Source organism: Symphalangus syndactylus, chromosome 18 (genome assembly GCF_028878055.3).
Source record: "Symphalangus syndactylus isolate Jambi chromosome 18, NHGRI_mSymSyn1-v2.1_pri, whole genome shotgun sequence".
In the NCBI taxonomy this organism is placed as follows: Eukaryota; Metazoa; Chordata; class Mammalia; order Primates; family Hylobatidae; genus Symphalangus; species Symphalangus syndactylus.
Window position 1 is genome coordinate 81586032 of NC_072440.2, and position 12910 is coordinate 81598941.

At 35.1% G+C, this 12910-nt stretch overlaps 1 protein-coding gene across 12 annotated transcripts in view; it reads right to left on the minus strand.

Moving 5' to 3' along the window:
- The window catches only part of LCLAT1 (lysocardiolipin acyltransferase 1), a 203276-nt gene that overhangs the window by 100186 nt on the left and 90180 nt on the right, over positions 1-12910 (minus strand). The gene's annotated exons all lie outside the window — the stretch shown is intronic.

Consider the following 12910-nt stretch of genomic DNA (forward strand, 5'->3'; position numbering starts at 1 on the left):
ATATATTTAAGGGGTACATGTGTAGATTTGTAAAACAGGTATACTACATGATGTTGAGGTTTGGATACTTAATAATTCCATTGCCTAAGTAGTGTACATCATACCTAAGCAGATTTTCAATGCTTGACTTTGTTCTAATTTTAGTGAATGTCTGTTTTAAGTAGGAGGAAGCTGAGTAAGAAAGGGGGAGTTTTCCTTCTCACAGGAGGTAAAGTTAGGCATTATAAATTCTAAATATGTCAAATAGACATCTATTCTTTGTGGTTAACATGCAATAGTAAATAAAATTAAGGTGACTTCAATAAATGTAGTAATTTTTAAAACTGTGTTAGCAATGGCACATTTATTTACACAAATTTATTGTAATGTTTATAAATACATCAATAAACTACAGATCAAACTGACAATCTGACCACATGAGTCTTTCCAATTCCCATATCACTGTACTGAACCACTTTCATGTTAACAGCGGCATGCATTATCATCATGTTCCTATAGTGTACTAAAAAGGTAAACAACACATTGTAACTGAGTTGTTTTTCTTCATGATCTTTAAAAAGAAAAATTCATATGTAAAAATACCAACAGCATGTAAAATAAAATTCTAATCATTTCATCAGATTTGACTAAAAAAATTATTTAATATTTTGGCAGTTTATATTCTGGGAGGCTGAACTTCTGAACAGCTTCCTATCCAGTTTCCATTATCCTCTGAAAGCAGACCACTACAGGAATTTCTACGTATCCAATAACAGTCTTCGTATGTCTTGAAAAACTGAGAATGGCTGAAAGCATTCATCAGCGGCCATGCTGTTCCTGCTGGCTTCTCTCTGATCTCACTCTGAATTATCTAGATATATCACAATGTGTGCCTTTCCTAGTTTTCACCACTACACTACATTGCAGAATGTAATGCTTTAGAATTCCAGAATTATATAACAATTTAATATGAAATCATGAGGTCATATCAGGAAAATTTCTGGCTTAATCCATGACTTGGCCAGGTTTTAAATCACTATCTCTTTAATATTACTCTCCTTTTCATGCTTTCTAAAAGGCTCAAACTCTTTTCTCACACTAGAGTGATTAATAATCCAGAGAAACCAAGAAGCCATGAGTTGGGTATGTACAATTGGCACATGCATTTCCTGGCACAAAATCACTAGGCAAATGGACTTTTTATGACAGTTTTAAGTTTAATATTTCATTTCACTAGTTAAGTGGTCATAAAACTGGCTAGAAGTAAAAATCTACATATGTACCACCATCAGAGACAGCTGAACTCTACGAAACATTTTTTCTTAAAATCTATTCTGTACATCTTAATAAATTCTAAACAGTTTAGTTAATTTAACAAAACTCTTTATAACTTGACCTGAAATCTAAATACTTATAATGATTTATTTCCTACCCTGTTACATAGGTCTGTTGCTTTTATACTTTAAGAAAAGAACTTTCTATTCTAAACTCTCATCCGTTTCCCAACCTGGCATTACAGATACAGTGTTTTCCTTTAGTCATTTGCACAAGAATTAAATAGACCAGATAATTATATTCTAAACATCTGGTAAGCAAACATTTATTTGAAAAAAAAAATGTGCATAGCAATCTTAAATACTCCCTAAAATTACACCAAATTGTCAACAAGCTAAAACTGGTATAGTCTCAAACAGTATATAGTTGACCACTACCAAGCATCCATTCTTTTCCCTATCATTTCCTCCAGCAAACTCCAACTTTAATTCCCTTTTTAACTCTCATTGGCAAACATGCTGTTTTGTTTGCTGCTTACACTTACACCTGGCTTAAATTACTCTGTATTTGTTTGCTTTCGAGGTTCTAAAATCTTTTTTTCTCCAATCCAAAATATGTTCCCATTAGTAGTTCGCATTTTCATGAAATCCTATCAAGCTTACAAATAGTTAAGAGCCTACAATGGGTAAGATACTCTGTAAACAGCTTATAACTCAGGAAGCAAAAGAAAATAAACAAATGGAAAAGTTAAGAATGAAATACTTAAATAGGGGCTCAAGATGAATTTTCCTCTTGTCTTGCAGAAGGACAGGTTTGGAATGATAAAAATGACTATACCAGTACAGACTAGGAGAAATAAACACTCAGTGGTGAAGGAAAAAGATTATGGACCATAAGTCTAATGGATTTCTGTAAGGTAAGGGGTAGGAGGGTGTATCCACCTTCATAAACCAATATCTAAAGTGGGCCTCAGGATAAACAAGAATAATCCCTTAGGAATACCCACACATCGGGTATTCAAAGCTGATGGAAGTAACACACAGAGGGGAAGTTGAGAAGGACTCTAGCCCTACTGGGTATTTAAGGGTGGGACTAAAGGAAGGGAAGGATAATCCAAAGGACCAAGCGATCAGGAGCTCAGCTACAACCTGCAAGCTACTAACAGCATAATTGGACACAGAATATTTTTATATTTTGAGAAAAACTAGGATTTGGTAACTAATTGAAGAAAGAATGAGTCAGGGATGATTCCTGTATTGCATAAAGAGAAACTAAGTAATCTCTCAATTCTATGCCAATTCTAAAATTCTATGCTTCAGGAATCTTTCTCCTAATAGTTAAAAAGGAAAAAAAGTCCTTAAGCAGTTTCCATTTTCTAGCATGATGGAGTTAAGACCCTATCGGTCAAATCATCCCTGTAGAAAACAATGACAAAATCTGGACATAAGATAAAGGTAATCATCAGAAGGTACTAGAGAGGGAGCAGAAGCTGACAGACTGGTGGGAGCTCATGTTCACTTGCGGGAAGGGAGATGGAAAGCTCTAAGAGTATGTTCCCTTCTCCAAAGCTTTCAGCCTCGGGCTAAAGGCAGTCCACAGAAAAATATGTGAATACAACACACAACTACAGCAGTGCTGAAAGAAAATGTGTAGTCCTAAACACCTGTGTTAAAAAAGGAACATGGTATTAGATCAATGGCTTAAGCTTCTATGTTAAGAAACTAAAAAATTTTTTAAAAAGCAAATTAAGCCCAAAGAACATAAAAGTTAGGAAATAATAAAGATTAGAAATCAGTAAAACTAAAAACACAGATTGATGAGGGGAGGGGAAGAAATCAATGAAACCAAAAGCTGATTCTTTAAGGGGAGAGGGGCAAATCAATAAAACTGACAAAACTCCAGCCAGACTGAACAAGAAAAGTGAGAAATAAAAGAAGGGATTAACTACAGACTCTTTAAGCATTAAAAAATTAACAAAATATTATTAACAACTTGATTCCTTAGTTTGACACTTTAGTTTGAAAACTTAGATAACAATTTCTTGAAAAATTACAAGAAACAGATGAACTAAAGAATTCAATATCAACTCAAAAAATTGAGTTTGTAATTAAAAAGACACCTACTAAAGAAAACTCCATGCTTAGCTGGCTTCACTGGTGAATTCCTTTAATCATTTAAAGAGGAAATAACATCAGTCCTATACAAACTCTTAACAGAAAACATGCAAGGAGAGAACACTGACCATCTCATTTTATGAGGTCACAAACAGATAAATATCTCACAAGAAAAAAGAACAAAATCCCTAATGAACACAGATGTGAAAACCCTTTAAAGCTATTAGCATACTGAATCCAAAAATATATAAAAAGGTTAAGTGGAAATAATCCTAGAAATGTAAGGTTAGTTTACCATCAGAGATTAACCAATGCAATTTAACATATTAACAGAATAAGGGAGAAAATTCATCTTATCATTTTAATAGGTACAGAAAAAGCATTAAAACCAAATTTGACACCATTTTATGATAAAAGTCACAGCAAATCAGGAATAGAAGGGAACTCCTCAACCTATTTAAGAGCATCTGTGAAAAATCTACAGTTAGCATTATACTCAACAGTGAAAGGCTCAAGGCTTTCTACCTAACATCAGGAACACGGCAAGGATGTCTGCCCTCAACACTTCTACTTAACATTATACTAAAAGAATAGCCACTGCAATAAGACAAAAAAAAAAAAGGCATAAAAGTTTAATATTAAAATTAAAATAATATTTACATACAAGCAATGTGATTATGTATATAGAAATCCTAAGGAACCCACAAAGCATGTAGAATAGTTGAATTTAGAAAAGCTGCAAGATACAAATATCAACTGCATTTCTATAAACTGGCAGCAAACAATTGGAAAGTAAAAATTTAAAACAACTCCACAATAGCGTCAATCAAAAATACTCAGAAACAAATCAAATCCAAGTTGTGAAAGACCTTTATAGGAAAAACTACAAGTACTGCAAAGGGAAATTAGATTCAATGAAATCACAATAAAAATCTTGAGGATTTTTTGAAGAAATTACCAAGCTTATTTTAAAATTTTAATGGAGAGGAAAAATACTCAAATAGTTGAAAAAAATTTAAAAGAACTGCTGATTTCAATTCTCGCTATAAAATTACAGTATCATGACAGAGTGACATTGATGAAATAACACTTACCGGACAAATAATTTTCAAAAATGCGTTAAGTTAGTTGAGTGGATAGTGGGTAGACTTTTTAATAAAAGCTGCTGGAAAACTGGAAAGCTGTATAGTAAAAAAATAATCACTGACCCTGCCTCACAATAAAAATTGAATCAAAATGGGTCATACATAAAGTTAAGAAGTAAGACCATTAAACTTCTTGGGAGGGGAAAATATTTGTGACACAAGGTTAGACAAAGAAAGAACAATAAGAAGAAATGGTTTAAAAAGACCTAATGAAGATAAAGTTTGCTCTTTGAAAGACAGGTTTAAAAAAAGTAGAAAGGTAAACCACAGTCTGGGGTAAAAAACTGCAAAAATCTTATCTATCAAGAGCCTATATCCAGAATTTTTGAAGAACTCTTATACAGCAATAGAGAAGAAACAACCCATAAATAAAGGAGAAAAGATATGACTAGAAACATCACAAAACAAGCTATATGAATGGCCAATGAGCACAGGAGAAGAGGATCAAAATCCCTAATCTTAAGAGAAATGAAAATTGAAATCACACTAAGTTGCCACAACAAAGCCACAAAAATAGCTGAAGTCAGAAAGACTGATAATACCTAATGCTAAGAAGGATATGGGACACCTGGAATTCTCTCTTACATTACTGGTAAAAATGTAAAAGGAGAAAAATTGTATGGAACTAAGTTATAAAGTTAAACACACATTTACCATATTATCCAGGGGTTTGGGTGCAAAAGGGCACAAGGATACAATTAACTTGACTGTTGTGAGTTACATGACAGTATGCAATTTAAAACTGGTTAATTTTATTGAATGTAAGTAATATATTAAAAGTAATATAAAGGTATGGTAAATAAAACAGCATGGTACTTATGCATAATTAGATCAACAGAAGAGAACAGAAAGTCTGGAAACAGACCCTATAACAAATGGAAATTCAGAATAAAATAAATCCTGATAAAATGCGACATTTCAAACTAATCAAGAAAAGATTAATTATTCAGAAAAGAGTACTGGGCTTAGTAGCTATTTGGGGGGATAAACAAGAAGTCCCTTTCTCCTAGGTTTTTTATTTAATAACTTTTTTTTTTTCTTTTTTAAGAGACAGGGTCTCACTCTGCCACCCAGGCTGGAGTGCAGTGGTGCAGTCATAGCTCAATGTAGTCTTAAACTCCTGGGCTCAACTCCTCAGCCAACCAAAAAGCTGGAATTACCATGCCCAGCTCTCCTAGCTTAGACCAGAATAAGCATGACAAGCGAAACCATAAAAGCATGATGGAAAAGCTAAGTTTGCTACAAAATTCAGATGACATAAAAGATTAATCAGTTTGACTGCATAAAAACAGTAGTTCCACTAGAAAAAAAAATAACCTAAACAAAGAAAATGGACAAAAGACAGAGAAAATATTAGCAACTCACCCCAGACAAAATGTTAATATTTCTACTAAGAATTTGTATAGCCCAAAAGGATAAAAACTAACATTCCAACAGAAAAATGTCCAGCCTCATCACCTTTAAGAAAAATAAATATGGCCAGGCGTGGTGGCTCACACCTGTAATCTCAGCACTTTGGGAGGCTAAGGTGGGTGAATCACGAGGTCAGGAGTTCAAGACCAGCTTGGCCAACACAGTGAAACCCCGTCTCTACTTAAAATACAAAAATTAGCCAGGCATGGTGGCAGGCGCCTGTAATCCCAGCTACTCGGGAGGCTAAAGCAGGAGAATTGCTTGAACCTGGGAGGCGGATGTTGCAGTGAGCCGAGATTGCACTACTGCACTCTAGCCTGGGGGACAAGAGGGAGACTTCGTCTCAAAAAAAAAAAAAAAAAAGAAAGGAAAATAAAGAAAAATAAATATAAACCTACATTGAAATATCTTCTTTATCTAAGTTTGACAAAGACCAGGTATTTCATAGCACCATATTTTTGAGAGTGTAATGAAACAGCATATATACTGTTGTTTGAAATATAAATTGATTTAATTCCTATGGATGGATATGGACAATATCTCTCAAACTCTGATCTAGGTTTCAACTCTTACTGATAAATTCAATTTTATGTGAAATACGGCACAGACAAAGAAAATCACTGCAACATTATTAGTAAGTGCTGAAGACTGGAAAAATTTAAACAGTGGATGAGTTAAAAATATGTATCCTTAAATACTGTGATATCATTTAAAAATAATGCAGCAATAGATACACTGACATGGAATAATCTCCAACATATATTGCTAAATACTTTTTTAAAAATATGAAGAACAGTGTATATATTTTGTTACACCCATTTCTATTTAACAAAATTGAGTGTAAGAAAACAATCTGCTTATACATGCATGGAATAGCTCTGAAAACAACTGTTAATGACTGTTTTGGGGAAACCAAGTGACTACAGAGCCAGGATGAGACAAAAATGTATTTTCAGTATACAACTCTTTGTAGCTTTTGATTTTGTACAATGTACCTGTTAGTTATAATACATAAAAATTTAAGTAATTAAACATTTTATTTAAAATTAAATATTTTTATGCCTTGACTCTAGAACTAAACAGACCCGGTTTCATAATTTATTGCTACCCCATAGTATCTATGTGGAACAAGGCAAATTATTTAACATTCTTAAACTCCATTTTCTTTAAGAGGATTATGTTATGATATGCAGTTGTGACCTTTAAATAAGATAATGTATATAAAGTCCCTTACACAGTATTCTGTACACAGCACATAATAACAAATTATTAGAGATTCTTTTACCTTTTCCTCCTCCTGAAATTATACCCAAATTGAAAATTTTTTTGACATCTAATTTAAGATGGACCATGATTAAGAAGTACAAACCATTTATCCAAGAGAAGATTCTTTAAAATGATTAGCGGACAGTTTACTTTAGCATGATCCATACATGGTAATCTAAGGTTTTTGTTTATATAGTTTTGTAATACATGTTATTAAATAAATTGAAGGTAGACCAGCCAAGCCTGTTTTTTTTTTTTTTTTTTGAGACGGAGTCTTGCTTTTTTCACCCAGGCTGGAGTGCAGTGACTCCAAGCCTGTTAAAACAGTATATATAACATTAAAAGAGAACATTTAGTGGTGTCTAGATCCTGACTAAACATGCTTGGCTCTAAAGTTTTATTTTTAAAAAAATTAGCCAGGCATCATTGTGTGAGCTTGGATTAATAGTTTTAGCTACTCATGAGGAGGGTGAGGTGGAAGGACCATTTGAGCCCAGTTCAAGATTACAGTGAGTTATGATCATGCCACTGTACTCTAGCATGTGTGAGAGTGAGACCCTGTTAAAAAAAAAAAAAAAAAAAAAGGCTGGGCACGGTGGCTCAAGCTTGTAATCCCAGCACTCTGGGAGGCCAAGGTGGGCAGATCATGAGGTCAAGAGATCCTGGCCAAAATGGTGAAACCCCATCTCCACTAAAAATACAAAAATTAGCTGGGCGTGGTGGCGTGCGCCTGTAGTCCCAGCTACTCAGGAGGCTGAGGCAGGAGAATCGCTTGAACCAGGTAGGTGGAGGTTGGAGTGAGCCAAGATCACACCACTGCACTCCAGCCTGGGTGACAGAGCCAGATTCCATCTCAAAAAAAAAAAAATGTTGGGGGAGGTTGGTAGAATTCAGTAGTGAAGCCATCTGGTCCTGAGCTTTTCTTTGCTGGGAGATTTTTTAAATTATTGATTTAATCTAATTACTTGTTACTGGTCTGTTCGGGTTTTCTATTTTTCCCTATTTCAATCTTGACAGTTTATATGTTCAGGAATTTATCAATTTCTGCTATGTTTTCCAATTGGCTGGCATATAGTAATTCATAATATTCTCTAATAATCTTCTGTATTTCTGTGGTATCAGCTGTAATATCTCATATTACATTTCTAATTTTTTTATTACAGTTCTAATTTTTTTTTTATTTTTTTTTTGAGATGGAGTCTGGCTGTGTCACCCACGCTGCAGTGCAGTGGTGCAATCTCGGCTCACTGCAACCTCCACCTCCTGGGTTCAAACGATCCTCCTGTCTCAGCCTCCCAAGGAGCTGGGATTACAGGTGCCCACCACCACACCCGCCTAATTTTTGTATTTTAGTAGAGATGGGGTTTCATCTTGTTGGCCAGGCTGGTCTCCAACTCCTGACTCAGGTGATCGACCCCCCTTGGCCTCCCAAAGTGCTAAAGCCATGAGCTACTGCATGTGGCCTAATATTTTTTTTTTCATCTTCTCTCTTTGTTACTTAGTCTAACTAATGGTTTATCAGTTTTATCTATCTTTCCAAAAAAAATCAACATTCCATTTCATTGACTCTTTGTATTTTTTAGTCTCTATTTTGTTTAGTTCTGCTCTAATCTTTCTTATATCTTTCCTTTTGCTAATTTTCAGTTTGGTTTGTTCTTGCTTTCCTAGTTCATAGAGGTGCATTAGGTTATTTATTTGAAATCTTTTTACTTTTTTGATGTAGGCATTTACTGCTGTAAGCTGCACTCTTACTACTGCTTTTGCTGTATCCTATAGGTTTCAGTATGTTATGTTTCTATTTTCATTTGCTTCAAATTTTTTTTTATTTCCTTCTTAATTTCTTTACTGACCCACTGGTCATTCAGAAATATGTTTAATTTCCAAGTATTGGTACAGTTTCCAAATTTCCTCTTGTTATTAATTTCTAACTTTATTTCATTGTGGTCTGACAGGATACTTAACATGATTTCGATTTTTTAAAATTTGCTGAAACTTGTTTTGTGGCCTAACACATGATCTGTCCTGGAGAATGTTCCATGAACTGATGAAAATAATGTATATTCTGTGGCTGTTAAATGAAATATTATTTAAATATCTGTTAGGTCCACTTGGTTTATAATGCAGTTTAAATCCAGTATATGTCTTGGTTGATTTTCTGTCTGGATCATCTATCTGTTGCTGAGAGTGAGGTGCTGAAGTCCTCAACTATTACTATATTGGGGTCTAGTCTAACGCTCCCTTTAGATCTAACAGTATTTGCTTTATATATCTGGGTGTTCCGGTGTTTGGTGTGCGTGTGTGTGTGTGTATATATAGATATATTTATAATTGTTATATCCTCTTGCTGAATTGATCCCTTTATCACTATATATTAATAATTGCCTTCCTTGTCACTTTTTATGTTGTGGGTTTTTTTCTTTTTTTAACTTGAAGTCTATTTTATCTGATACACCATACCTACTCCTGCTCATGTTTGGTTTCCACGTGCATAGACTTTCTTTCTCAATTCCTTCATTTTCAGTCTATGTGTATCTTCACGGGTGAAGTCAGCTTCTTGCAGACAACATATAGTTGGGTCCTGCTTTGTCTTTTTTAAAAAATTCATTCAGCCAGTCTATATTTTTTAATAGGGGAATTTAAATGCTTTACATTCAACGTTATTAATAGGTGAGGACTTATACCCACTACTTTTAAACTGATTTCCAGTTATTTTGTATATCTTTTGTATCTTTCTTCCTGTCTTATTGTTTATCTATGCAATTTGGTGATTTTTCTGTAGTGTTAATGTTTGACTCCCTTCTCTTTTTCATCTATATATCTGTTCTATTAGTGTGTTTTATCTGCATGTTTTTATAATGCTTGGATATCAGTTTTTTACTGCAGATACAGAAGTAATTAATCATTTCTTTTAGGGCCAGTCTAGTGATGATGAATTCCCTCATTTTCACTTGTCTGGGAAAGACTATTTCTCCTTTATTTCTAAAGAATAGCATTGCCAGTTATAGTACCCTCGGCTGACAGTTTTTTCTTTCAGCACGTTGAATATATTATCCCATTCTCTCCTGGCCTGTAAAGTTTCTGCTAAGAAATCTGCCATTAGTCTGATGGGGATTCTCTTTTATGTGATTTGACACCTTTCTCTAGCTGTTTATAGAATTCTCTCTTGACTTTTGAGAGTTTGACCATAAAGTGCCTTGGAGAAGGCCTTTTCAGGTTCAACCTATTTGAAGATCATTGGGCTTGCTGTGTCTGGATGTCCATATTACTCCCAAGACTTGGAAAGTTTTCAGCTATTATTTCATTAAGTAGGTTTCAATGCCTTTGTTCACCTCTTCTTCTCCAACTCCCATAATGCAAAAATTGATCACCTGATGATGTTCCACATGTTCTGTAAGCTTTCTTCATTCTTTCTTTTGATTTGGCTGGGTTATTTGAAAACATGTGTTTTCAGGTTCAGAAATTCTTTCTTCTGCTTGATCTAGTTTATTGTTGAAGCTCTTGATTTTATTTTTATTTCATTTACTGTATTTTTGTTTTGAGATTTGATTCTTTTTTATGATATCTACCATTTTCCTGAATTTCTCATTGAGATCATGAATTGTTTCCTGATGGTGTTGAATCCTTTATCTGTGTTCTCTTGTATTTTGCTGAGTTTCCTTAAGACCTTTATTTTGAATTCCTTTTCAGGCATTTGATAGGTTTCCTTTACTTTGGGGTATATTAACTAGAGAATTCTTGTGTTCCTTTGGAGGCATCAAGTTTCCTTGCCTTTTCACTTTTCCTGTGTCCCTAACACTGGTATCTGTGCATACAATGGAACAGCCACTTTTTCCAATTTTATGATATAGCTTTCATAGGGAAAAACTTTTTCCTGTAGATATGTCGTATAGTCTCAGTTGGGTAGGGTGCCTTGACTTTGGTTCCGTGTAAGAACAGTAATATAGACTCCATATGATTTCTTCAGCTTTCATCAACATCAGTGGTGTCTACTGAGTGCCTCACTGGCCTAGGCTGCAGCTGTTTGTGGATGCTGTGGTGTGGCTTTACTGGAAGCAAGAATGCTGGGAAGGCAAGTCTTTTTTGACCCTGGGGGTGAACACACACATGCACACAATGCTCTACCACTAGAAGGGACAGAACTGCTGCCAAGCCTCAGGTGCATGTCATTCTACTCTTATTCTTCTTCTCCCCACTCTTAGTACTCTTAAATTTGTAAGGACGAGAGGGCAGAAGGAAATGTTATGGAATTTATTTCTCTTCATAAATCAATTGAACGCTTATCGCATTATTTGTCTTCTCATACTAAAAGAGATGGGTGATACATGGTTTTCTTTCCTCTCCTGCTTGATTTCATAATTTTTTTTTAAATTAGGGTGAAGAAAAATACACAGCTGCCATTGTCCTACAAAAACCTCTGTAAGAAGACTTTTAACTATGGATTCAATCTCTATTAGACACATAACTGTGGCTTTTTCATTTTCTGTTAATGAAAGATTTTGTCCGTTGTATTTTTCTGTATTTTTTAAATCTCATATACACTTTTAAAGTCATTGGTATAATGTTATTCTTAATATCCTGTTAGTATATCTCATGTAGAATCAATCTTGCTACTGGTAATATGTGCCTTCTCTTTTATTTATCAGTCCTCTTAGGGATGTGGCAGTTTTTTAAATACTGAGATCTTAGACGCATCTTCAATCTGTGGGGTCTATGCTCCCTCCTCTAGAATCTTTGAGGATGGTAACTGCTTCCACCAATAACATATGGTAGGAGTGATCCTGTTTGAATTGTAAGGCTAGGTCATAAAATACCTTGCAGCTTCTTGCTGGTTCTCAAGTGAAAGTGTTCTCTAAGGAAAGCCAGCTGCCATGTAAGAAATGTGACTACCCTGAGATCACTATATTGGAAAAGTGGCAAAGACCTCTAAGTACAAAGGCAATTAAAACACAAACAGTTGGCCGGGCGCAGTGGCTCACACCTGTTCCAGCACTTTGGGAGGTCAAGGCAGGCGGCTTACGAGCTCAGGAGATGGAGACCATCCTGGCTAACATGGTGAAACCCCGTCTTTACTAAAAATATAAAAAAAATAGCCGGGTGTGGTGGCTGGTGCCTGTGGTCCCAGCTACTTGGGAGGCTAAGCCAGGAGAATAGCGTGAACCTGCGAGGTGGAGCTTGCAGAGAGCCGGAGCTTGCAGTGAGCCCAGACTGCGCCACTGCACTCCAGGCTGGGGAACAGAGCGAGACTCCGTCTCCCAAATAAAAAAAAAAAAAACCACACACACAAACAGTAAATCAACTACAAACACCCTTGCTAGTCTATCCTTACTAGTCTATCCTGTGAAGGCCTGCCCTTTGCCCTCAGAAATCATAAACCATGTCAGTACACTAATAGAGGAATGGTTTAAGAGGGTACACAGTTTAAGTAAGAAATGTTACCTACGTAAACCATAGAAGTATAAATGTAATTAATGAGGCTGTCAGGAGGATATAGTGGGTACTTCATATACCCATGTGAATAAGTGGTTTGAATATATTTATAATCTTTCCCCTCCCTTATTTCACATTAAGTAGCAAGTTGAGAAAGGAGGCCATTTATTTTTAACATGCAGTGCTGAAATATCCCTACTTCTCCAACACACAATGAACATACTGTATTCCTAGCCATTTAAAATAAACATTTCCAGGAACTTTAATATTATATTATACAAGCACGATAAA